General features: G+C 40.7%; 1 protein-coding gene and 1 pseudogene across 1 annotated transcript in view; both read right to left on the bottom strand.

Moving 5' to 3' along the window:
- LOC109429298 (equilibrative nucleoside transporter 1) overlaps positions 1–27,331 on the bottom strand; it is an 88,358-nt gene that overhangs the window by 35,076 nt on the left and 25,951 nt on the right. The window lies entirely within an intron of this gene.
- Positions 20,187–21,477, bottom strand: LOC134285988 (uncharacterized; annotated as a pseudogene).

Here is a 27,331-nt window from a genome sequence, read left to right as displayed (position 1 = left end):
TGTGAATATTTGGCTCCGAAAATGTAATTTGAAAGCAAGATTGGTGAACGAATAGTGATTATACTTCAGCAGAAATATTAAAAAAATAAACAAGAGAATACATGGTTCTAGCGATCGGAAAGCAATAGGCCAACGTTGTATCCACTAATAGGCCAACTTTTGTACCATAGACCAGCATTGCATACCATCGCATCGAATCTTTTAAACGGAATTAAGTAAGTTCTGAATATTTGCGTTAGTTTATTTCCAACTGGAGAAACATGCACTGCCTAGAGTGCGTGATAGGGTCAACACATCATTTCTAGTGCTATCAATTCACGAGTTATGGTCAATATTGTCAAATCGGTTGGCATATTAGGCCAAGGAATGGTACACATACAGTAGACGTTCGCTCGGTGCAAACGGTTTAACTGCAATGCTTTTTAACTGCAAGTCCGCTAAGTGCAACAATGATGCAGTTATCGCACCGATATCCGTCAAAAACAAAACGTCAACAGAGTTGCGATGTTTTTCGGATGCACTACAGCTGCGTTGCGATGTTTTTGAGTGCATTCTGGCTGCGTCCAACAGCATTTGACAACTGTTTGACGGCTGTCAGTCGTTGCAGTTAGCGAATTTCATTCGGTAACTGAAACATAAACATGTTGCACTTATCGAACGTCTACTGTACCCTATTCCGGGGAAACGGTCCATTCGGGGAACGGTTCATTCGGGGAATCGTCTTTCGGGGAAACTTCATTCGGGAAACTGGTTTTCGGAGAAATGCCGTACAATCCAATTCAGCGTACAAAATTTTGTCCAGAATTCTCTTGAACTGGCTGAGGCCGATTGAGGAGTCCTTCGTCGGCGAATATGAGGCGGGTTTCTGTGTGAGGATCGATCGATCAATGACGGATCAGATGTTCGCCCTGCGGCAGTTGACCAATAAATTTTACGAGTACAACTTGCAGACCCATCATCTATTTATTGATTTCAAGGCGGCGTACGATTTAGAGAAAAGAAACGAGTGATGGTAGTTAGATAATGATCGAACATGGTTTTCCGGAGAAGCTGATTAGACTGATTCGCTTGACGGATCGGAATCATGTGTATCGTTCGTAACATTAGACGGCTTAAAGCAGGGCGATGGTCTTTCGAACTGACTGTTCAACATAGCGCTGGAAGGAGCGATAATGAGAGCTGGTATGCAAAGGAGTGGAACTGTTGTCACGTGATCCCATATGCTCCAGGGCTTCACGGACGATATCGACATCATGGAAATTGACCATCAGGACGTGGAAGAGGAGTTTATAGGGCACTGCATACGGCGGTTGTTATGATATTTTTTTTCTAAGTCTTAGACGTTACGTGGCTTTGTTATTTACGATTCGGAGTACAATTTCGTCAGCTTTCGGACTTTCGGAAGAATTTCGCCAGCTTTTAATGGGTGGTTTGATTTGATTCAAAACGTAAGGTGCGCGTGCTGATATATGACATGATGACGGTACGGTGGCACCCCTCCAGAAATTTGTTCCAGGACTCCTCCAGAAGTTTTATGTGGGATTCCCAGGGAGCTCTGGGGTTCTTCCAGCAGTTTCTTCTGAGATTCCTATAGATATGCCGTCTTTGATTCTTTCAAGACCTCTTGCTAAGATTTTTCTTTTTTTCTGTGATTTCTCCCCCAGGAATTCCACCCCAAATTCTCCCAATAGTTTTTTTTAGAATATCTTCAGCAGTTTTTTTTATTCTTCCAGAAGGTATTCTTGAGAATTCCAGCAATTTTACCCGGGATGTTTTTTGGAGATTCTTCCAGGCGTTCTCTCGGGGTTTGCTCCAGGAATTTGTTCCGAGAAAATTCTCCTGAAACTCTTTCCAAAATTTCGTCAGGGATTCCTTCCAGGGATTCTATGCGAGATTACTCCCGGAGTTCCTTCTGAGATTTCTTGAGGAATTCTTCTTCGGGATTTTTTCAGCAACTATTTCTGGGATTGCTTCAAAAATTCCTTCTTCCGGAATTTCTCCAAGAAGAAATTTCTTCAGGAACTCCTTAGTGGATTTCTTCGGGAGCTTCTTCCGGGATTCCTTTTGGAACTCTTTCTGGGATTCCTTTTGGAACTCATTCCAGGAAATTCTTCTGGAATTCTTTCAGAAGAAGGATTTCTTCAGGAACTCTTTCTAGGATTCCTTCAGAAACTCTATTCTGGATTCCTTCAAGAGCTTCGTTTGGAATTTCTACAGTTCCTTCTGGAATTCCTCTGGAAGTTCATTCTGGAATTCTTCCAGATGTTCATAATGGAAATCCCCCAGAAGTTTATAAGGGAGTATTTTGAGAAATTCCTCCTGCAGTTTTTGTTTATAGTTTTCCTCATGAAGTTCCTACAGGATTTCCTTGGAGAAATACTCCAGCAAGTTCCTTCTGGTTTTCATCAGAAGCTATTATAGGTGAATCTCGTATGGAATTCATGGAGGCTTTCCGAAACTCCATGAGAAATCCCTTGAAGTCCCAGAAGAAATTTCAGTAGAAATCCTGGAATGAGTTCTTGAGATGGAACCTGTTGGGAACCGCAGAAGAAACTCCTGGAAGAACCCCAGAGGTAACTTCAGATGGAACCGCAAAGGAGTCCCTGAGGAATCACAGATTGAAATGCTAGAGCTATCCTGAGGTAATCTTGGAAGGAGTCCTAAAGGGATCTCAAAATTAATGTATAGAGAAATTTTGGAAGGATTTTTTTATCCAGGAACTCCTGAAATCCTTCCGCTAGCACCTCCCACAACCGCAACAATCTCAGAAAGTATTCCTCAAGCAAACCAGGAAAGAATCTCTGGAAGAATCCCGGGAGTACTGGCAAGAGCTCTTGAAGGAATCCCAGGAGGAACCTCTTTAGGAATTTTTATATCCTTCAAAAGAAGAATATTAAAGATTAGCATTAGCATTAGCATTAGCATTAAGCGAGTCGCACAAATTCGTAGGTGGTACAGTCCTAGACCGCTGTTATGAGGGTTGCCTCCTTCCCGTCCGAACCAAAGCACAAAGATTTGGGACTAATCTCTGACTCTTAGACAAGACTAATGCAATCCTCCAATGGTCGAGCACTGTCCTGGCCACGTCCTTGCGACTGCTGAGGAATGGGAAAGGATGTTTAGTTTTGGACACCTATGAAAAATGTAGACAACTCTACGATCTCTCAGGCCTAGGTGTCACGGGAATTTGGGTGTTGTTAGTGGAAGGGTAAACTCCGAAGGATACGCTTGGTTAACGTTCAGGCACACCGTTGTTAGACTGCTTCGAATCAGTTGTCTGGCCAATTCATCCTCGTCATCTTGTTGGCATTTGGTTGAATTACTAGATTCTTCGGTTGATAATCTGAAATATAAAATAATATTAACATCGTACGTCAAATAAGCTACATATTAGTGATACGCTCGCCACAGTTACATATTTTTAAAATATTATTTATATAGTACGATACATTTACCTGAATCCTGCTGAAATAAAATGTTGATTAGCAGTACATTGAAACACAAATACTACAAAACACAAGGAAAAGAGCATCAAACTTTGATCTTGGAATATTTAAAAATACGGTAAATAGGTATCAAGATCAAAATTTGATTTGGTAGATCTTACACCGCAACGCACCATTCTAAGGTGATCTACCCACGTTACGGGGTGAAGAGAAGAGCGCTCCCGAAATAGCCATGAAATCTGCAGTGGAGGGCGAAAACCGGAAGAATTTTGTTCGGAAGTGCTACTACTGTGGGCGTGAAGGTCATTTCCAAAGAAATTGTCCCGTTTTGTTAGAGGAGGTGAAAGCAAGGTTAGAGAAGCAAGATGAAGCAATTATGACAACTGTAAGGCAGCCGCATCCGGAAAGCAAAGGTGATGGTCGTGGAGTATGCTTCACGATGACTACTGGAAGTTGCGGGGGGGGGGGGGGGGGGTTCGGGCAATGACCATTTTGTATGGACGAAAAAAAAAATTGTATGGACTAATGACCACGCGGGGGGGGGGGGTTTGAGAAGTCCCAAAAAAATGACCACGTGGTTTATGGACAGCCCCTTGTCTTTGGCCAGAAAGACTTCCGTATTATGGATGGAGCGACGGTGCTTGCTGTAGGTAAAAAGAGTGGTGGTCTGTACTATCTACAGTAGCATGTTACAAGATTAGCTTTGAGTTAGGAGGAGTTAACGATTTGACAGTAGTATGGTGGCTGCACTAAGGAGGAGTGTTGGAGTAGAGTAGTGACAGCCCCCTGGAAAGGTTATACATTATTTAAACGTGTTAGCCCCTTGGTAAATTGATGACAAATGTCGTGTGTATGTATGTGTAGAAGTTAAATGACGAAGCGTAACAGCTGACACGATTGTTTGTTGTGTATTATTATTTAGTCCGTACTTGACCGAGATTGTAAATAGACGTCGACGTAACCGAAATCCGTGTAGTTATTTTCAACAAGTCACTAATCCCGGGGTGATAATTAATTGTCTGGTCGGTTGTTCTTGTCCGCTGCGCTGAGATACCCAACAGGGGGTGACAGCCAAAAGTGTAAACACTGTGTGAGTACAACTTAACAAAATTGCGTCAAGTGTCGTCGGTGCTTAACGAATTTCTTTGTGTTCAACTGTCACCCCGATCATCGGATGTCAAAAATCCATGGTAAACAAAAAAAATCAGCTGATCGCATCTGTCTGGATTGCCTTATTGTTTGCAGTTTCAAAAGAAGAATATTAAAGATGTTGACAAATCCAAGGCTTGTGCAGTCTCTGCTGTGTGGTCCAATGACAACACGTATTTATACTATCTTAGGTAGACATAATGAATCATACCTGGATATTTAGGTACTGTAATGACAAATATTTCATGTAGGTAGATATCCTATGCACACAACCATTAGGTAGACACTACAGGAATCTCAGAAGAAATTCCCGGAAAGAATCCCAGAGGAACTTCTGTTGGAATCCAAAATAAACCGCTGGACAAATCTCATCAAGAACTCCCTGGTAATCCTACAAGAAACTCCTGGAGAAGTTCTGGAACAAACTTGTGAAGAAATCGCGAAAGATTCCTGGGATTCATGAGGAATCCCAAAAGGAACTCCTAGAGGGGTGCCACCGTGCCATCATCTAGTTATAATTACAATTCCACGCATGCGCAATCCACATTTTAAATCCAATTAAACTACAGTAGTCGTTCGATAAGTGCAACATGTTAACCGAACGAAATTCGCTAACTGCAACGACTGACAGCCGTCAAACAGTTGTCAAATGCGGTTGGACGCAGCCAGAATGCACTCAAAAACATCGCAATGCAGCAGTAGTGCATCCGAAAAACATCGCAACTCTGTTGACGTTTTGTTTTTGACAGATAGCGGTGCGATAACTGCAAAATTGTTGCACTTAGCGGACTTGCAGTTAAAAAGCATTGCAGTTAAACCGTTTGCACCGAGCGAACGTCAACTGTATCCATGAAAAGCTGGCGCAATTCTTCTAAGTTCGAAAGCTGACGAAATTGTCCAAAGTCCAAATCGAAAACAATGAGGCTACGAAACGTCAGAAACTTAGAAAATTCTACACACTTAATTTTGATTACCGAGTTCGGTAATTTTTTGACGAGATTAAAACTGCTGAGCACCGAACTCGTTCAGCAAAAATGCATTGTTTACCTTTTCCATACGATTTTGACAAGTGTTTTACTGAACCTCAGTAGAATCGATTACCGAAACTACCGAGATCGTACTGCTGTTATAATCTCGTCAAAAAAGTACCGAACAGGCAATTCAGAAATAAGTGTGTATCATAGCATGCAGTGTCCTATATTGGACTTACGATTAACACCACAAAGACCAAGTACATGATTGCTGGTGGCCAACGTGTTAAACATTCAGGGCGACTAGAAGTTATTGGTCCAGGACCGAGACCAGTTGAGGAGACGCTTGCTTCATTCAGCGTAGACTCTTCGCTACGAGTTGTTGCCCATCAAGTATTAAGAACTAAGTACAGTAGACGTTCGCTCGGTGCAAACGGTTTAACTGCAATGCTTTTTAACTGCAAGTCCGCTAAGTGCAACAATTTTGCAGTTATCGCACCGCTATCTGTCAAAAACAAAACGTCAACAGAGTTGCGATGTTTATCGGATGCACTATAGCTGCATTTCGATGTTTTTGAGTGCATTCTGGATGCGTCCAACAGCAATTGACAACTGTTTGACGGCTGTCAGTCGTTGCAGTTAGCGAATTTCATTCGGTAACTGAAACGTAAACATGTTGCACTTATCGAACGTCTACTGTACAGGACACTGCATTGTTTTGATTTTGTATGGGATTTTGACGTTATTTGGCCTTGTTTTTTCGTAATTTCTGTAAGAGTGAATTTCATGCAGTGTGTGGCAGAGACGATGATACGTTCTATCAAAAAAAAAAGTTGGAGAACTTTCCACTATGAAAACTTATTTAATTCTTAGACTTTGGCAAAATCTGTCACATGACTGTAACAACCGATTCTCGAAGAAAAATCGTTTGCCTTCCGTTTCGTATCTTTAATCATCTACATACAGTAAGTACATTCACGAGCTGGCAGTAGTAATTATAGTGATGATTCTAACTCGTGCCAAAAATCAAAGCCTTTCGACCAACAGTCCCGATGAGGGGGCAATGCAAAACATTTCAGTTTTAATTAATCCCATTCATCATACGGCCAATTTTCGTTTCGTGTTAGATATGAGTGTTTGATGTCATTGAGTGGACTACTGCCTTGGGTGCACATGATGGTCGATTGGTTTAGCAAAAGTTATATCTAATTGGGTGCGGTACGACTGCTTGTGCTATCATTTGGGAAACACACGAGTCCTACAAACTCGAGCTCAATTGGATGCAAATCAACACTTGAGTTTTATGGTGTTGCGTGCTTTAATTGATTTATAGGCTTCATTTGGCAATGGAATTAGCAGAGTTAGTATACTTTTGGCAAACGATTAATCGAGATAGGCGGATTTCGTTTTGCTTTGAAGAAGTAGCATTCGTCAATTGATTTAGTAGTAATATTTGATAATATGTAACTTAATATAATGTGATATGCACAGGGCCGGATTTACAAATGTGGGGGCCCGGGGCCACAGCGTTGTGGGGGCCCTGTATAAAGAATATAAATTTTCTCATATAACATGAAAAAAAACTATAAAATATTAATCTTTCTTGTAAATATTTCAATTAAGGTATTAATGTAGTTGTGGAAGATTGTGAATCTGTACCTAACAATAAGCAGAACTAGGAAAAATGTCAATTTCTATTGAATTATTTATAACAGTCCTAAAATCTAGCATGAAAGTAATGATTTTTATATAATGTAAACAATTCCTTTCAAGAGTACATTCACCGCATTGGATCCCAGATTTAGTCGAAATTCTAGTCAGAGTTTATAGAGAAACTACAAGAATTTGTGGCTGAAATGTTCAAGAAATTTCTACTAAAATTTGTAGCGTTATCGATGGTGTCGTTTTTTGTGAAATGCAGAGAAAAATTATATTTGATTTCTGCTGCTATCTCTGGAGAACTTGCTGGTCGATCACCATAAATAAGGATCACTTTACAAAAACTTGTTCTAACGCGACTGTTAGGGAAGGTTTTGGCGGCTTTTCAAAATAATTTTCCACATTACTCTGGTATCACAGAGAATATTCTTATTGAAAATGCTAATGAAATTTTGGAGGAAGTTTATGATAAGTTCCTGAAGGAATTTTTCACTCAATTTTCAATAAAATTTTCTATTAAATTTCTTAAAAAAATTAAGCAGAAAACCTATACAAGTTTTTAGCCATTTTCTCTACAAATTTCTACTGAAATTTTCTCAATCCATTTCGTTCGGAGTATGGCGAACTCCGAACGAAATGGATTGAGAAAATTCATTCGAAATGGATTGAGAAGATTCATCCTCATTTCAGTGAGCAAATCTCTCTACTCAAAAAGTTTAGACTGAAACTCTTCACAATATTCTGCCTTAAATTCATGCTAGATCTCCACTAAAAAAAACAGAGTTACCCGTTACTCATGTGTACATAAATGTGTCAGCGAGCCTCCCACCAAATTGTCTCCCAGCTCTTCAAAATCGCAGTGTGCTGCGCTGCTAGGAGGCTCACGAAAATCTGGTGGGTGCGAGCGGGGAGCTCGTCTCATGCGCTGCGTGAGCTGTTGGTATCTAAGGTGAAAAACAACTTCTTAGTAACGAAGAACCTCAACAACTTTTTTCCGTACACAACTCAAGTGTATGGTTGGTCTATGCGATACGACTAGAGACTCTCAATGCTATGGTTAGGGTTTCAATTCTTGTTCGTTTAGGAAGTTTTTGTCATGAAATTTTCTAATTTAATCAGCGCATGAGACCGTAGCTCATGAGACACATCTTGAGAAAAATGAGGCACACAACTTTCAGTCTCAAAATGTACAGTGCTCCCGGGAGCTCGGTTGCAATGTGGCTCCCGTACATGGGACTACAGTACGTGTACATCAACTCTGCTAAAAAATGATTCAATAGATTTAAGTCCTAAGCTTTCTAAGTCAAATCAAACACAAGAGTTCCAAAAACAATTCTAAATTTCGAAAAAAAAAATCCATTGATTCTTTCAAGAACTTTGTAGAATATTCTTCAAAATGTTTTCAAAAACAGTAGACAGAAAAAAACAAACAAATTTAGCAGGAACTTTATTACTCTGTAACTGTAATTTATAGAGGTTTGGAATTCCTCTAGAATTTAGTTGAACTTTTTTTTTCAGGATATCCGGTGATTTTTCTTAAGCAAATACACAACAAAAATAAATGTTAATATATTTTGGAGGCAAAATTTAAATTTTATAAATAAATGGACAAATATTTGCAATCTTACTGAAAAGAATCACAACATATCACATACATCTTGCCAGTAGACAGTAATTCGAAGTTCTTGTGACAAAAATCAAATCAAGAGATATTTCTTGCACTACTTTTTTTCTTGCTTCACATTTTTTTTCATGAAGTTGAATTTTGTGGGGGCCCCTAAAATGTGGGGGCCCGGGGCCCTGGCCCCCCTGCCCCCCCCCTAAATCCGGCACTGGATATGCACCATCAACACATATCTAGGATTTTTCCTAACTGAAACTTCTATTGCATACAAATACAACGCGTTCATATCCCTAGGTAGGATAAAGACGGCATTGATCACATCCAACAGTGACACATGCCCGATTGTCTACTTTGTGTCAACAGATGTGACAACGTATAAATGAATCAAATTCGATTTGCAACCACTATTCAATTATTCCGTCATTTGTACACCACAATTCGGCACCAACATTTCAAAAGGGCGTAACTGCATTTTGAAACAAACCCCTCTTTCACATCTGTGGATCGTATTTCAATGCCGCCATGCAAATCACCGCCAGTATAGGAAAGAAGAGCAATTTCTCTGTCTAGTAATGTTTGTGAATTTTGTGGGAAACTCAAAATATGACCCACAGATGTAAAAGAGTAGTTTGTTTCAAAATGCAGTTACGCCCTTTTGAAATGTTGGTGCCGAATTGCAACGAGGGATCTGCCCTCGTGTGGTCGCTCGACACTGCAATTCAATTAGGGTTTATTACTCTCGCGTAAAAAAATAACCGGCGAGCAACCCGCGCGCTTTCAAACACGATTCACATTTGTCCGCTAAGTGATTGCCCATTTAAACAACGAGCCAGGTCTACTTGTGCGCTTGCACTTCGTCATTGTTTGGTTAGTAATGCATATAGAACAAAAGCGCACAGGCACCCTTTGATAAAGGTAACAATCAATTGAAAGCATTACTACATTTCAAAATATAGTGATCAATCTCTGAAATTGCTAGAAATATTTCAGTCTAGAAAATTTACAGTAAAAATTCTTGATACATAGGAGAATCAACGATTTCGGCAGTTTCTGAACTTATTACCGGAGGTTCCGGTACATACCGCCATCTGGTAAATGAAATCACCAGTTAACCTAGTGAATGGCTTTGGATCGCCAATTAGGTAGGTTCGATTCCCATATAGGTAGTAGATAGGTATTCAGCATGACCATGCTGATACTCTATGTCCAAGGAAGTCAAGGAAATTTCTTTTACGAAAAGTTCCTGGACCGACCGGTAATCGAACCCGTCACCCTTAGTATCCTTACTTTAACGGTCAGGCTAAGGTCTGAGTGTCCTCTGCTGTACGTAGGAGTTGTCTCCGTTCGACACGGTAGTCTCCAGTTTCGCAATCTGCGAAAGGTCCTCACATTGTTCCCCCACGGTCAGAAAATTCACACAAAACTGAGCTAAACTGGAACAGCTCAAAAAAAGAGTAAATTGCATTTCCAGCGATAGCGCTGGCACAAGTGCGAAAATCTCATCAGTTTAAGCCGTATAATATTCTTGATGATGTGAAGAATATTATACGGCCTAAACCAGTTGGATTTTTGCACTTGGGCCAGCGCTATCGCTGGAAATGCAATTTACTCATTTTTTGGGCTGTTCCAGTTTAGCTCAGTTTTGTGTGAATTTTCTGACCGTGGGGGAACAATTTGCGAACCTTTCGCAGTTTAGCTCAGTTTTGTGTGAATCTTACTCATTTTAGAGTAACTTTTTCTTAGCGTGCCCTCTTGATCGACCCACCTAGCTCGCTGCGCACCACGTTTTCTTGTACAGGCCTGGTTGCTCTCGAGAACCATTTCAATCGGGTTTCTATCCGACCTCCTGATGATGTAACCCGCCCACCGTAGCCTCTCGATTTTCGCGGTGTGGATGATGGTTGGCACTCTCAGCAGCTGATACAGCTCGTGGTTCATTCGCTTTCTCCAAGTCCCGTCTTCCATCTGCACTTCGCCGTAGCTGGTATGCTACATCTTCCGTTTGAAAACTTCATGGGCATGTAGGTCCTCTGCACGTAGAGTCCACGCATCGTGCCCATAGAGGACGACCGGTCTAATCAGTTTTTTGTAGATATGTAGTTTACTTCGTGTGACGGCGAACTTTGTTCGATCGTAGAGTTCTGCGGAGTCCAAAGTAAGCTCGATTTCCTGCCACAATGTGTCTTTGGATTTCTCTGCTGGTGTCGTTGTCGGCGGTCATCCAATCAGCCCAGGTACACGAATTCTTCAACCGCTTCGATTTCATCACCGTCGATCAAAATAAGGTTACCAGCAGTGTGTTATTTGATGATCATAGGGATCGCAGAGGAAACTTGTAAGGTTGAATGTACATAACGGTTTGTTGTACTTGAACCAACAGGTTTGTTAAGCTTACAATCTTATTTTGTCGCAAAAACAATAACACTTTGTTAAACCAACCAAGTTTCTTAGGTTCAATTCTTCTTCTTCTTCTTCTTCTTCTTCTTCTTCTTCTTCTTCTTCTTCTTCTTCTTCTTCTTCTTCTTCTTCTTCTTCTTCTTCTTTATGGCTCTACGTCCCCACTGGGACTTGGCCTGCCTCGCTTCAACTTAGTGTTCTTTGAGCACTTCCACAGTTATTAATTGAAGGGCTTTCTTTGCCTGCCATTGCATGAATTTGTATATTGTGAGGCAAGTACAATGATACACTATGCCGAGAAAATTTTTCCGACTGGAACGGGAATCGAACCCGCCGTCTCCGGATTGACTAACTGGAGACTTTTTGACTTCCAGTTTTTAAATAAAACTAAGTTTACCAACTTTACTTTGCATATAGTTAAAAACCTCACCATCTGAGGCTAAACTCAATGCAAAGGAAATCAAATTGGATTAGGGACCCATGTATGTGATTCTACTTCATTACCCCGAACGCCACTACCCCGAAAGCCATAACCCCGAATAGGCCATTACCCCGAAAGCCATTACCCCGAATGGGTCATTACACCGAAAGCCACTACCCCGAATAGGCCACTTCCCCGAACGCCATTACCCCGAAAGCATAGAGATATTTGGCCAAAGCATCACTAAGCCAAATGATCATTAGGCTAAATCAAAATAAGACCGATCGAATAATATGCCTCGAAAGAACAACCTAGCTAGAAAAAGGGAAAATCTCTTAAGGAGGAGAAGACAGTTTGCCAGTTTGTTAATTAACCCTAGCTGGATGTTGGGGTCAATATGACCCAGACAGGCTCGCTGAACGTGCACTACGCCATCATGGTGCGTCTAGCGTAACATCTTACGAGCGTTAAACAACTCTGTAACAGTGTAACAAAAACAAAGAACACACTCTTAAAAACAGGAAAAAAAGTAGTTAACTCTTTGGCCACCAATAAGGTCAGCAAGGATACAACTATTAAAAACAGCCTATAAATTAAAGAAGGGCAAATCTCCTATGGGATCATTCATAAACCATGTAGACTAAATGTTGGTCACCTCAGACCTCCTCCTCGTAGAGACTTTTGTCCATACAGCAGTGAAAATTTTAATGAAGCGTAGACTTTGGATAGATCTCCTTTCACCTAAAATTCTACGTAGTTACGAAGATCATAAACATATATACACAAATCTGAAAGTTCCAACAAGCCACATGACTACCAAACAATTTAAAAACAATATAAATTGAAGGAACAGCCTATTTTTAAAGAAGGAAAAACATCAGATGGAATTAATAGATTGGTCGCCAATCAACTCGGTAACGATTTAATTAGAAAGAAAAGCCTATAAATTAAAGAAGGGCAAATCTCATACACAGTAAGCAGTTTAACTGCCAGTAAACTATATTAGTGCACCTAGACGAACATCATTTGACGAAAATAAAAGCTACAGTTTAGTCGCCAATCGAAAAAGCCCATTTGGTTCAACGTGCTGGCTCTACTTTGCTTAGTGAACTGAGTTGAAAATCTGAATTCCAGCCTATTTATAAGTACTACAATCTTGAAAAAAAAATAGATAACAATTTTAGGGCTAGACGTTGTGGAAACTGATCATCAACTGATAAATTTAATGAAAATAAGTAACACAATATATGCTCATGTTTAAATACACTAAAAATATATTCTGAGATCTGAGGTTTTCTTTGAAATATATTTGCAGGAAGTGAGACATTCCTAAAAAATGGTACTCGAGGAAATATTCGAGCACCAATTCTTCATAGAAGGGCCACAGCCAATGCATAGAAACAAACATTAAACGGAATGGTCATTAGCCCGAATAAATGAATGTGGTCAGTCAATTCTAAAAAACTTAATTTGAAAGAACAGCCTATTATTCAAAGAAAAACAAATCCCCTATGAAGTTAGTAGTTTGTCTGAAAATAAATTAACATTTCAACTCGAAAGAACAGCCTCTGATGAAAAGAAGGGAAAATTTCTATGGAGAAATTAACAGTTTTGCCGCCAAACAATCCTGGAACAGTACAGTACTTGGTTCGACACTGTAATCTCAAAACAGCCTATTTTTTTAAATAAGGCAAATATTAGAAGGAGTATAATTTGACCACCAAGTCACAACCGTGTGTAAATAGCTCAAAGCAGCCTATATTGAAAAAAGTGATAAATAGGTGGAGAAAAAGTCATCACATTCGAATGAAAAGGAAATGTATACTAATTACAGCTTACATATCCCAAATTTCTTGGTGACAACTTGGCATTGTCATGAGGATAGACTTTTGGCCTAAATGATTTTTGGTCGAATGGCTAGAGACTTTTCGGTCATTCTCATTATCAAAAGCTAGTCATTCAATAAGAGACGAACCAGCCAAGGGCTGAAATAATCAAAATAAATCAATCAATCAAATGATCAAAAGCCAGTCAGTTGGCATGGTCTGGAGCAAGTATTCGATACTAAGGGTCTGTGTCAATTGGCGAATTAAAATTAATTTTTACTTAAATTTGACAGTTCAACACTTAAACTTGACAGTTCTCCTAAGTAAATAATTATCGAACTGTCAAGTTTAAGTGAAAATTAATTTTAATTCGCCAATTGACACAGACCCTAAATGATGTAGGTTTAAAAACGAATGTTGTGGGTGGTATGGGTATTAAGTTGTTTACTTGAATGGACAGTCAACTTTTAAAAGAAGGGAAATTTTCAAATTGAAATATTTGTAGCTTTCATAGCAATAGCTATAACTTCGAAAGAACAGCCAGGGAAAATCAAGGATAAAAACTTGAACAGCCTAATTTAAATAGCGACGTTAGTTAAGAACAGCCATTGATAAAAAGAAGGAAAAAAATATGTTTAAAATATTATTGGGGTCAATGCCAACAGAAATTGAAGCAAATTTTGAAAAAAAAAAACACCTTAACCTAAGGCCGCTTAGATAAGCTTACAGAGTTCTTCAGGATTAATAATTGAATAGACATATCCTTCGTCTTCGCCCATCGGCCATAAAGACTGTAGCAAATTGGATGAATATGTCTTCTAAATTTCATTGCATTTGCATCTTTAAAATGTACCTTTAAAAAACACGGACGCGTAATCAATTCACAGTGTGAAGGAAGTATGACAGTAGACAACGGACTAACATGCAACGACCAGTAGCACGGCCGAAAACATTTCCTGACAGTTACGGCTGGAATCGAACCCAAGCTCCTCAGCATGATGCAACTAAATGCTTGGTAACACTAGTCCCACGACCTCAAAGCCACACAATAAAACAAATTGTTCCCATTTTCATTCTATCTTAAACGAAACAAATAAGGCGCCATCCACAAATTACGTAACGCTCGAGGGGGAGGGGGGGAGTATGGCCGAGCGTTACGGTCCATACAAAAAAAATCGGGTTTTCATACAAAAAAGCGTTACGGAGGGGGAGGGGGGGGTCGAAAAATGTCGATTTTAGCGTTACGTAATAAAAGGATGCTGCCTAAGCGCTATTCGTTTTGTTTCATTTATGTATTTTTTTTGTTACTAGTGAGCATGCATGATAACAAAAAGAACGGGAAAAATCGTTATTTAAATCGCCTGTTTTAGACTAGGATGAACATAGTTTAACTTTGACTGTCTCCTGCTAAACAAGCTGTGATAGCCGAGTGTGCTCGGGCCTGCTACACACACCCCAAGGACCTGAGTTCGACTCTCGCTCGCTCGGAGCTTAATTTTACTATATATTTTCTAACAAATATCTGCAACGTTATTTTAAAATCGCACAAAAATTTCCATCATATATGATGGGGTCCTTTTGTTACATTCGATTCATCCTAATTTTGCAGTTTTTTTTTTCGAACGGTGTAGGGGCAGAGAAGAGTACTCAAAACCAAGTTACAGATTACCCCTTTCTAACTTATAATCACCTTTATGAACTTCTAATAACTTGCCCACGGCCAACACTTTATAAATGATCTCCTGAATGATTCGGGGTAATGGTCCATTCAGGGTAATGGTCCATTCGAGATAGTGGCTTTCGGGGTAATGGCTTTCGGGGTAATGACCCATTCGTGGAAGTGGCTTTCGGGGTAGTGGCCTGTTCGGGGTAATGGCATTCGGAGTAGTGGCGTTCGGGGTAATGGGGTGGAACCGTTTCATTACACTAGTTTACAGCATTTTTGAACTCGGTAAGCTGATGATCATTTTTGGTGTAGAATCATGCCCTGAGTTCGAAAACGCGAAGGAAAAAAATTACAGTAGAGCGGAAATTTTTTCGACTTTCCATACAAGGTTGATGATTTGAAATCGATTTTTGTTCTATTTTTAAGCCAAGTCGCTCACTTCAAACATCTCATTCTCCGTAATCAATGCTCCGATTGAGCTGAAATTTTTACTGTAACTCGCCTACATATGATATGTCATATAAACGTCGAAAAAGAATTTTTAAGTTGTTTTTTTCTTATTGAAAAAAATACATTTTTTCAAAAAATTTTAGGAATTTTGCTAAAATTTAAGGAGATCGTCCCTAAAACTCGCTAATATCTTGAATTTCATCAATCTGACGCAAAACCTGCATTCAGATGATCTAATGGTATTGTATTCAGCTTTTAATTTATGGAAAAAGATTTAAAATTTGTTGAACAAAACGCAATATATTTGAATTTTAGTAAATTACATATTTTGAAAAGTTACAAAACTCGATATTGAGCTAAAACTAAAAAACTGTTCTACTTTAAATTTTTTGAAGGTCGGTTTCGAAATCAGCACTAAATTATGCTTCAAAAATTTTGGTCGTTGACAGAAGTTCACGACTTTCGTTTTATTTTGTAAACTTGTGTTATTGGAATGGTATAGTCTATTTTATGAGGCTAGTCAAACGACAGAACTCCGCGCTCTGATGTTTACGTTTTCAATCATCGTCTGGTTGATGATGGTTAATGACTGCGCGCAAGTCAAGCGTAGTTTTTGAAACTGGCTAAAACCATAATAAGATATTTTTATTTAATTTTTTTTCGCTAGTTAACGAGTGAATCGTGACGAAAAAAATACCTGATTAATTATTGAGATTTATATTGCTTCTACGACAGCTTTTGAACCTATTTTGGCTCAAATTTCTCATATCTCCAATTTGTTGAACAAGTACCTTTTCAAAAATTACGCGATATTCCAGCAAAACGAACGTGCGTGGAATTCTGTCAGTTGACGCCGCTGCTGCGATCAGCTGTTCTGAAACGTCTCGTAAAATGGCTTATTGCTGCTAATGTTAAAGCCCGGGTTCTAAACTTCTTACTGGGGAGAATTTAGCGGTAAACAAGGGTGATGCAAGGTTTCCGATGCATGGCAAATTACATTAGTTTACAAAATAAAACGAAAGTTGTGAACTTCTGTCAACGACCAAAATTTTTGAAGCATAATTTAGCGCTGATTTCGAAACCGTGCTTTAAAAAAAAATAAAGTAGAACCATTTTTGAGTTTTAGCTCAATATCGAGTTTTACAGCTTTTTAAAATATGGAATTTAATAAAATTCAAATATCTTGCGTTTTGAACAACAAATTTTAAACCTTTTTCCATAAATTAAAAGCTGAATATAATACCATTCGATCATCTGAATGCAGGTTTTGCATCAGATATGAAAATCAAGATATTGGTGAGTTTTGGTGACGATCTCCTTAAATTTTAGCAAAATTTCCAAAAAATTATGAAGAAAGGTATTTTTTTCTATAAGAAAAAAACAATTTAAAAATTATTTTTCAACGTTTATTTGACATATCATATGTGGGTGAGTTACAGTAAAAAATTCAGCTCGATCGGAGCATTGATTACGAAGAATGAGATGTGTGAAGTGAGCGACTTTGCTTAAAAATAGAACAAAAATCGATTTCAAATCATCAACCTTATATGGAAAGTCGAAAAAATTTCCGCTCTACTGTAATTTTTTTCCTTCGCGTTTTAGAACTCAGGGTATGATTCTACACCAAAAATGATCATCAGCTTACCGAGTTCAAAAATGCTGTAAACTAGTGTTATCATGCTCTTGTTTTGTTTTCTATAAGAAAGAAATTTCTGAGACAACAAAACAAAAACTGTATCAAAATTGATACTTTATTGCTCTTCAATGGCAATTGAGTAATGCGACATGCACTACACTAAGGATACGGGTAATACCACAATAGATCTAAAAACTGGTCGCAGTGACAGACCCGAACAGGAATAAAAAAAAAAGGTTTTCATCAGTCAAAGTTTAAAACTTTTACTGTAAATCATTTTATTACAATAAATAACTTTTGGAATAAAAAAAAAATCAAATTTTACTTACGGGGTTTTTCCCATCTGCATTAACCACCCCAGAGTGCGAAAAGCTATGCAAAACTTTAACAAGTTTCTTAAATTTTTAATTATTTAAGTTTGAAGTTTAATAAATGTAATACAACGCCTAACTAAATATGTAATAACTTCCAAAAAGTCATGCATAAATTCGAATATTTATAAAAATTTTAATGGCGAAATCGGCTAGAAACATTCATTTAAATGTTCATTACCTCTGCGATACTGCTAAAGTTTGATAGTGTCTTTCATGTTTGCCTAACTCGCAGTATAGGGAAGTATTGAATTTAATACAGAAGCATGTAACCAATTGGCTATACAGGTATTCTTCGATATAACGTACCCTCGATATAGCGTACCCTCGATATAGCGAATTCGATATAACGTACATTTTGCTTCGATATAACGTACAATATTAAAATTTTTATTTTTTTTCAGGAATAACCCTCAGATAAACTACGAAATCACTCAATTCAATGTTGTGTTGCAGCATAAGCATTGTTACCCAAAATTAGCGCAAAACGAAACTAGTTTTTCGTAAAAACTCATGATTTTCATTATTGGTTTTGTGAATTTGACCGAAATCATTATTTGGGAATCATATCTCGTCGAATACATCAACACAACCATAAAAATTATTTTTTTTCTCTGCTTCGATATAACGTACAAAGAGAAAACTTTTTTGTACGTTGTATCGAAGAGTACCTGTAAAACCTGTAAACTCATCTGTTAAATGCCAATCAATTAAAATGAATTTTGAATCACCCTAGCCTAAGTTATCTATAGCATTATTAAACCTAACGGTAAATTTCCTACGGTCCGCAAAAGAGAAAGCCACTTTGGCCTTGGAACATTGAATGCTATTGTATCATGCCTTATGTATTATGTTTCCAGTTCAAAACCGAATTAGCGACATTTTTTCTTTGACTTCCGCTGCTTTTGCCTTGCGTTAAACACAATGTCGGAAGTGGGGCGCTGTATAGCGCACCAGGTGTACAATACAGCGCCCCACTTCCGACATTGTGTTTAACGCAAGGCAAAAGCAGCGGAAGTCAAAGAAAAAATGTCGCTAATTCGGTTTTGAACTGGAAACATAATATTTTCTATATACTAGCTAGTTCTATATTGTCAACCTAAATCACTAATACCACAGTACTCTACCCTATAAAACCCGATCCCCATCCATGAATAAAGATCAGTCTTGCTAAACCTACCACCCGAGTACGACGAAAGTCTAGTGCGCATCCGAAAACCCCAGTGAACGCGTGTGAACCCCCTCAGTGTCTGCAGCTGCCGTTGTTCCAGTCCACTTTGACCATCGAAGGCCGGTCCGCGAGTATCCGCCAAGTGATTTCGGGATCGGTAAAAAGTTACTGTGCGTTTAACAAAATGGTCCTTCGAACCGGATGATGGACAAGTGACAAAGTGGAATCGCGGCAAAAGTGCAAAAACGAAACGAAAATCAGCAGTGCTATCGATCGGCCACGTGGTTCGATGTATCCCATACGCATGCAGCTTGCGCGTCGGTAGTGTGAAAGGCGTGGCTCAGAAGCGAGAGAAGAAAAAAGATAGCGTGAAGCTAGGGGCGGGACAGCTCCTAATACCGACGCTAATACTGTTTAATAAATATTAGTTTCCTAATCTTTCCGTTCACCAAAGCATTTATTGTGTAGTATGTCATGACTTTACATGCAACAACCAACTGTCATGAAAACGAGAAGTGGTAATACCGGTTTGTGTGTGACTTTTCTTCAATTTGTTCAATTTAGATTCTTATTTATGTTGAATATTTTAGCTGCGAAAAAACCTGAACTTCAAATACACAATAGAGGAGACGACTTCCGAGAGACCGTATCGCTGACCGTGAAGAAATGTAAAAGGTGACTCTATCGGATGCAATGAAGGCGCCTTTAGTTCAGGTCCTAGGTTATGCCTAGAACCTAGTGCTCGTGGAAAACTTTTGTTATCAAATGTAATTATTTTGACATGTAATAAAAACTGAATTAAATAGCTGACCACGGTTTAAACTGCCATTATTGATCAAGCTTACGCAAAACGTTCCCCTAAGAAGATCGTGTGAGCTGATGAATTGGAAGGAATTGACAATTACATGTTGGGCAACATTTCTACTGATGAGAAATTGTACTCCAATGCCCTCTCGAGCTTGGATGCCACTGCTGGTTTCAGATTGCTGGAGTTGGCTAGTTGGTTATTGGTTGTCTAAAATGTATCCACAGGAAGACTCACGGCATTATATCCCTTGAAATGATCTGTGTACTTATATACATTAACATTTGAGACGTAGATGAAAAAGCATAGATATGCAGCTTATTTGTATTTACTTTTATAATTATATTCATTTATACAACTGCGATGGAAGCACGCATTTCTTATTGACAGTTTAAACCAACCTAGTTCATGGCTTGCTTCGTTCAAAAATGGATTTACACTGGGATTAATATTGTTAATACTGCCTGTGGTGTTTCTGTCTTGACAGTTCGAGTAATAATGATCTTTCTAAATACACCGCCTACTCAGCGGTCTGCTAAACTACCACATCTCCTTTTCTTCAACGAAAGATGTTAATTTTGTGACTGATTTCTTCTAGTAGTGGTTGTATGTCAAACACCGAGAACGAAATGCAGGAGTTCCCTTGTCAGGCGAGCTCCTCACGGCGTTGTAGTGTCTCTGACTTGCGCAGGCCTCCAGTTGCTAATTTTACTGTATTAGCTGGCTTTTGCTGAGCCCTTCCAACCGATCCGGGCGCGCGTCTTCGTACTTGGATGCCTTGGTAAGGAATTCCTCTTTGTTCTCTAAGGGAGTTACGATGTGAAGTATATGACGTTCCATCAAAAAGCGATTGGTGTTAGAGGGCACTAACGACGGTTGATCGGGCAAGATGGATGGATCTTTCATGGTGATGCTACCAGCACTTAGTGATGAGCTGTTCAAGGATACTTTAACGCGACGTTTGTTAAAGTTCGTAGCATGGCTACATCGTACATACCTGTACATACTTCCATTTGGACTTGGAAAAGGGTCGTGAACTGGATGACTATTTGTAAGTTTTGGCGCAGCGCGTTTTGCGTTTGTTATCGTCCTTACCTTCCTGCTACCCCGCCTGCCATTACCGGGGGACATAGCCAATACGTTGACTCCGTTAATGGTAGAAGCAACGAAATTAACACTACTCATCGTCGGCGCCGTGGTTACTGAGTCTCTCGATTGGGTTTCTCCCGAAGTGCTATTTCGATTAGGTTCCGCATTGAGTGCTGCTGTTCCGACCATTTTGGCTTCTACGGCAGTCTTAACTCTGATGGTGCACTGCACTAGACCGACGTCATTTTGCTTCGCGTGTATTTTTTTTCTATCTTCTGCAGTTTCAACGTCCTTTGCTGACATTTTGACTATGTTTCAAACCCGACAGATGGAATATATTACAACCACCGGACCCGACAGATCGTATCTGCCGCTACGGTTGCTCCCTCTTAGGCGAGCATTACTTCGCTGGACCCAACGGATCGAGTCCGTCGCTTCAGCAGCCCCCTTCGAAAGGCGAGCTTCTTTTTTCCCAACCACCGGACCCGACAGTTCGAAACTGCCGCTTCGGTTGCTTCCTCATAGGTGAGCATTTTCTCGCTGGACCCAACGGATCGAATCCGTCGCTTCAGCAGCTCCCTTCGAAAGGCGAGCTTTTTTTCAACTACCGGACCCGACAGTTCGAAACTGTCGCTTCGGTTGCTTCCCTCACAGGTAAGCATTCTTTCTGCTGGACCCGATGGATCGAATCCATCGCTTCAGCATCCAGCTCCCTTCGAAAGGCAAGCTTCCGCCAGACCCGACAGATCGTATCTGTCGCTACGGCAGCCCCCTTTTGAGGTGAGCTTTTTTTTTACTTGCACCGGCCAGATTTTCATCCGCCGGTGGAGCATTTTAATCATCTTTTGTCTGACCCGAGCAGATATTATCCGTCGGGATTAGACTGTGCATATTTACCATCGACAATTCAAATTTAATCCCAATTAGCTTCAATTTTCTGCACTGGGTTCTTGTTCGTCGTCGCCAATGTGGTGTTTCTGTCTTGACAGTTCGAGTAATAATGATCTTTCTAAATACACCGCCTACTCAGCGGTCTGCTAAACTACCACACTGCCTAATACCGCTAATCAATATTAGAGCTGTCCCGCCCCTAGGCGTGAAGAGAGTGTGCGTTGCGAGAGTCGCTCTGCCGCAGAAGCAAGTGCGTGTGTGTACGAAACAACCACGCTGTCCGTGGAAGCGTAATCGGTTTTTGCGTAGAGGGGAAGTGCGCGCGCAGCGAAGAAACGTTTTTTCGGTACCCACGCTGGTTGAGTGTGTGTCGAACTGCATCAACCACGCGTTCGCGCAGAACAGAACGGTGAATATAAGCGACAACTGTTCGGTGGTACTAACGTCGGCGTGGCAGAGTGCATCAGCACCGACTAGAGGAGTTCTCACGCGTAGTGGTTATTCTTTCTCGCTTGCTTGTGATCAAATTTTTCTCGCTAGTTCTGTCGGATGAACTAGCCACCGGTACGATCACAGCAAGAAACCCGGAACCGCTACGCGCCAACGGTGATGGTGATCAGTGAAAACTCGATTGTATTGTGTTATCGCCGCGCTGTGGCTGAATCGTCAGCAGTGATTTCGCCGTAGAAGTTATCTTTTCGCTTGTCAGTGATCAAAATTCTCGCTGGCTCTGTTGGATAAGCCAGAAACCTAGTCGATTACTACAAGAAACCCTGAACTTCTGCGTGCTAACGGTGGCACAGAACAGTGCGGTTGGTGATATGTATCGTGTAGCGCTATTGCTGTGGAGATGAGATTCGTATTGCTTTGGCCGTAGTAGTTATTTTCTCGCTTGGTGGTGATCGTATTATCTCGCTGGTTCTGTCGGATGGACCAGAAACCCGGACAGTCACCACAAGCTACCTGTAACTACTACGTGCAACCTTCGATAATACAGTGTTTTTGAGCAGTAGTGAAGAACTTTGTGAAGAAGTTTTTTCTGCGTGTGAACCGCAGGAAGCTTCCGAGAAGGCGGTGTTGGTGTGACGACCGTCAGCACCGGCTTGCAGCGTGTACAGCAGTTCATCTCAGCGTGTAGGCGTTCAACTTGCTTCGCCGCTTCGAGAGCGGCCACCCGGAGGATCGCCAATAGCACATCGGCTGTGTAAGTACCCTGCTTTTCTATTCCTTGCACACGATATCGCGTGAGCCCTATCGGTTGGCTCGTCGTTTCGATCATTTTTCGTCGCTCGCCCCGGTTCGGTAGCGTCAACCCGCGCATTGACCTGGGAAGGAGCAATTCGTTCGTTTTCGTTTCCGTGTAGTCTCACGTAAAAATGGCCCCTAAAACTGATCTCGATATGAATCCCGTATTTTTGCGGGGAAAGAAAAGGCATTTGTTGGAATGGTTTGAGCATCTCCAAGAGAAGCTGATGAATGTGGGCGAGGATGTAAACGCTCCGATTGATGCGTGGTCGGAGGCTTTGGATCACATCATGCAGGATTATGGTCGAATCACTTGTGCGTTAGCATCAATCCACGGTGATCCATCGTATAAGGAGGAGAGACTGCAGCTAGAGAGATCGTACATCAAGATGCGTGCCTTCATTCTGAAGAAGCGCAAGGGAAGTTCTGGATCGATGTTTCCCCAGATTGTGCAAAACGTGACTTCTCCACCTGCTTCTATAAGTCCTAAATCTCCTCGAAAATGTATGAAGTGTCAACAAGACCATTTACTGCATCAGTGTTCGGCTTTCAAAAAACTTTCCAAGCTTGACAGGTTGGATTGCGCAATGAGTCTGAAGGTCTGCTTGAATTGCCTGCGGAAGGGCGATCATGTCGCTAAAGCATGTCCACGGCAAACTTGCATCCGGTGTTTCAAGAAGCATCATACTTTGCTTCACGGAGCACAGTTTGTATTACCATCTTCTTCTGATAGTCAATCTTCTCGAGTAGTTTCCATGGTGGCTCAACCGTCCAGCCCGCCACAGATCCCGAGGGTACTGAACCAGCAGCACAATATCCACTGCCCTTCCATATCTGCTCTGCTAAGAACGTCGGAGCTCCAATGCGAGAGTCAGTCGATTCACAAGACGTTGGAGCCCTCAAAGACCGTGATTTCTCATCCTGTGATTGTGGAGAAGGATAAGATACGCAGGATCTTCACCCGATCCCTGTTAAATTCGGCTCTCTGCCAGTATGTTCAACTTTCTGGAACTGATAAACCTAGTCCCGAGAATATCGGTGGTATCGCTCAAACTACCATCAAGGTGAGTCAGATGGTCCTAACGAAAATATCGTCTACCACACCAGTCGTTTCCATCGTACCTCAGCTCGTCGCCTTGCATTCTCTCGCCATCAAATCTTCCGTTTCAACATCTAGCATACAAGAACGGTCAGACCTCACAAACCCGTGCTCAGAAAACTCAGCTTTCTCCGTTTCCGAAGCGGTCGTTCCTGGTACTGATTATGACTGCGATATTCTACGCAATAGCTTCAGCCATCTTCGCTTGTCATCGCTAAAGAAAACATCGCCAGCCTGTCCAGTTTCGGGCCACAGACGTCAAAGATCCAAAGGAGGTAGCTGTTCTTTATGTGCGAAACAGCCTACGTACCGTCGACTCTTGGATCAGAATTACTCGTTCAAAATTTTGTTTCCGTCAAGAAGACAGCCTCTTCAACCGAAGAGAACAAAGAACAGAAGGATGTGGAAGCGTAGACGCAAACGGTTGAAGGCAACCATCTCCCCATGGCCGGATATTGCAGCAGGACATCAGTGCGTGAAAGTTTGCTCCTCTCGTGTTCGCGAAACTTCGCGTCGCGTCGTCCGGTCAGTGTCGTCCGCGGAAATCGATCGCGGTCCCGTCGGTTTCGTAAATCGTGTGCAAGAGGACCAGAACTTGGTCTGTAGATCGAGGAGCCAAAGCAGGGTAGGGTGAAGTTACCGATTAGTTCATCGAAGTCGAAAGGTGTAACACAAGTTGGCGGCCGGCGTTACTTGGGAAGCGTTGCTCACTGGGACAGAGTTTCGAACTGTCCTGATTCAGCCAGATGTAACGTTGCATTCCCATAAGATCTTCCTATTGTTTCATCGAAATAAATTCATTTTGGCGGCCGGTATGTTAAATGCCAATCAATTAAAATGAATTTTGAATCACCCTAGCCTAAGTTATCTATAGCATTATTAAACCTAACGGTAAATTTCCTACGGTCCGCAAAAGAGAAAGCCACTTTGGCCTTGGAACATTGAATGCTATTGTATCATGCCTTATGTATTTTCTATATACTAGCTAGTTCTATATTGTCAACCTAAATCACTAATACCACAGTACTCTACCCTATAAAACCCGATCCCCATCCATGAATAAAGATCAGTCTTGCTAAACCTACCACCCGAGTACGACGAAAGTCTAGTGCGCATCCGAAAACCCCAGTGAACGCGTGTGAACCCCCTCAGTGTCTGCAGCTGCCGTTGTTCCAGTCCACTTTGACCATCGAAGGCCGGTCCGCGAGTATCCGCCGAGTGATTTCGGGATCGGTAAAAAGTTACTGTGCGTTTAACATCATCATTAAATAATCCCTACGGCCGATTGTTGGCCATTACCAACATATTGTTTAAAGTTTAGAGCGTTATTCCTGACGGTACTTTCCTTATCTTCGGACAGTTAGGCCTATTTCGACTGCAACTTATAGACTTCTTCAGTGTCGAGTGCTCTTTCCATTCACAAAACATCAATAATTCACATTATGCCTCATAGGCTAGCAGACCAAATAAAACTAAGGGAAGAAGCGGGCTGAAAATCCCCATAAAAACAATAATAATGCGTAGTACTCTAACAATCCCATTAACAGTTTCCCTCTATCGCAGTACAGCAATCCTAAACACCGATATACATCGGTTTATATCCATTCAGGCAATCGCCGAACAATAAACAAGTGCATTTCCAACGCCCACCTTATCGAGTGTGTGAAATCGTTAACAGTTTTCATCAATTTTCCACCACCTACCCAGCAGCTCGGGCTATGACAAGCGTATCTTAAATATTCCCAGACCTACTTACAAGGGCCTATCTCGCGCCTTCTAATAGCACATGCCCACTTGCTTCTAGCGGTGATAACTTCTAATCAAGATTCACATTTGCGCAGCATTCCCGACCCGAATGAGGAACAGGGGAAACGGTTTGTCTATAAGCGGGAAAAATAGGTATGCAGCATCCCACAATGATGCAATAATATAATGATGTGAACTTTCCGCTACAGTAGTTTTGGCTATTACTACGGGTGCTCTGGATCGATAGCGTCCCAGTTACAGTGCACCTGTTGGACGAACCACCAGTGGACAGCTTCCTCAAAAAACCTACGCGAACAACTCACCATAAACAGGAAACGAAGATGAAAATCTCGATGATTCTCGTCACTCTGCTGGGAGCGCTAATGGCACTGGTGACCGGTCCGACCCCAACGGAAGCCGGCGTTGGATATTACTACAAACCATATGGCTATTATAAGCCGATCTACAAAAAGGTGGTCTACTATCCGGCCGGTTATTACTACCGACCTCGATACTATCGGCGAGGATACTACTGGTGAACGTTCGTCGATGGTGGTGCAATATGCCCACGTTATTAGATTTATTTGTTCAGTGTGGACGTTTGGGAATTTTCGCAGTGTCAAATTGTTAAGCTAGGGATAAAATGTTACCGTAGAAGAATGCAGCGTATAAATAAAGTTAAAATCCGAAAAAAAGTGTTGTTTTTCTGAGTCACGAACAAGTGGAAACAAGAACCGTAAATTTACGTGAAAGTGTTCTGTGTCGTATCCTGCCATGGAATATCACGTGAAGAATAAAACAAATCAGGATGTATCTTATCGTAAAAGGTTCGTGATAACTGGGAGTCCAATAGCCACAGCTGTAAGGGCGTGGATGGATGTTCACCAGGACCATTCTGAGGGTGACGGGTTCGTTTCCCGGTCGGTCCAGTAACTTTTTGTAATGGGAATTTTCTTGACTTTCTTGGGCATGGAGTACACAGATCGAAAAAAGAGTGTAAAATTCTGTGACATGTGATGCACATGATTGGAGCGTGGGATATCACAGAAGTTTACATGACATATCATTTAAAAGTCATAAAATATCATGTAAGTAAACTTCCATTATATGTCCATTATAACAGCATGACTCTGAGTATTTACATGACATATAACACTAATTTACATGATATATCATGTAAACCATCATAACACTAAGTTTACATGACTAAAATTAAGTTTACATGGCGTGTAAATATCTTTCTTTTTATCTGTGTATCCTGTCAAACGATATACACAATGTGTATTCTGCCGTTCTAAGCATAGTTGTCCCATGTTACTTTTAGACGATTTTGACTTTTTTGCACCAGGCGCTCTATATATACGTATATTTTCATATAACATCAAAAAATAACATACTTTGTTCGAAGACTCAATGAAAAGCATGTCAAGTCAAATTGTCCCACTGTTGATTTTCTACGCATGTCTGTCCCACAACTGAAATTCTACGCCTAACAGTCCCACTATAAAAGTTCGGCGTAAAACCGATACATTGAGCATTTTTAGTAACTTACTTCATCTAATAGCATGGCTATTTCAATACTTCATGGTATAAACTCTTCTTTTATGTTGGCATTACGCTCCAGCTGGAACGACACTTGTTTTCCAGTTAAACAAAAACTGTTAATTCT

This window comes from Aedes albopictus, chromosome 1, assembly GCF_035046485.1.
Source record: "Aedes albopictus strain Foshan chromosome 1, AalbF5, whole genome shotgun sequence".
Classification (NCBI taxonomy): domain Eukaryota; kingdom Metazoa; phylum Arthropoda; class Insecta; order Diptera; family Culicidae; genus Aedes; species Aedes albopictus.
This window is presented reverse-complemented; position numbering and strand designations above follow the sequence as displayed.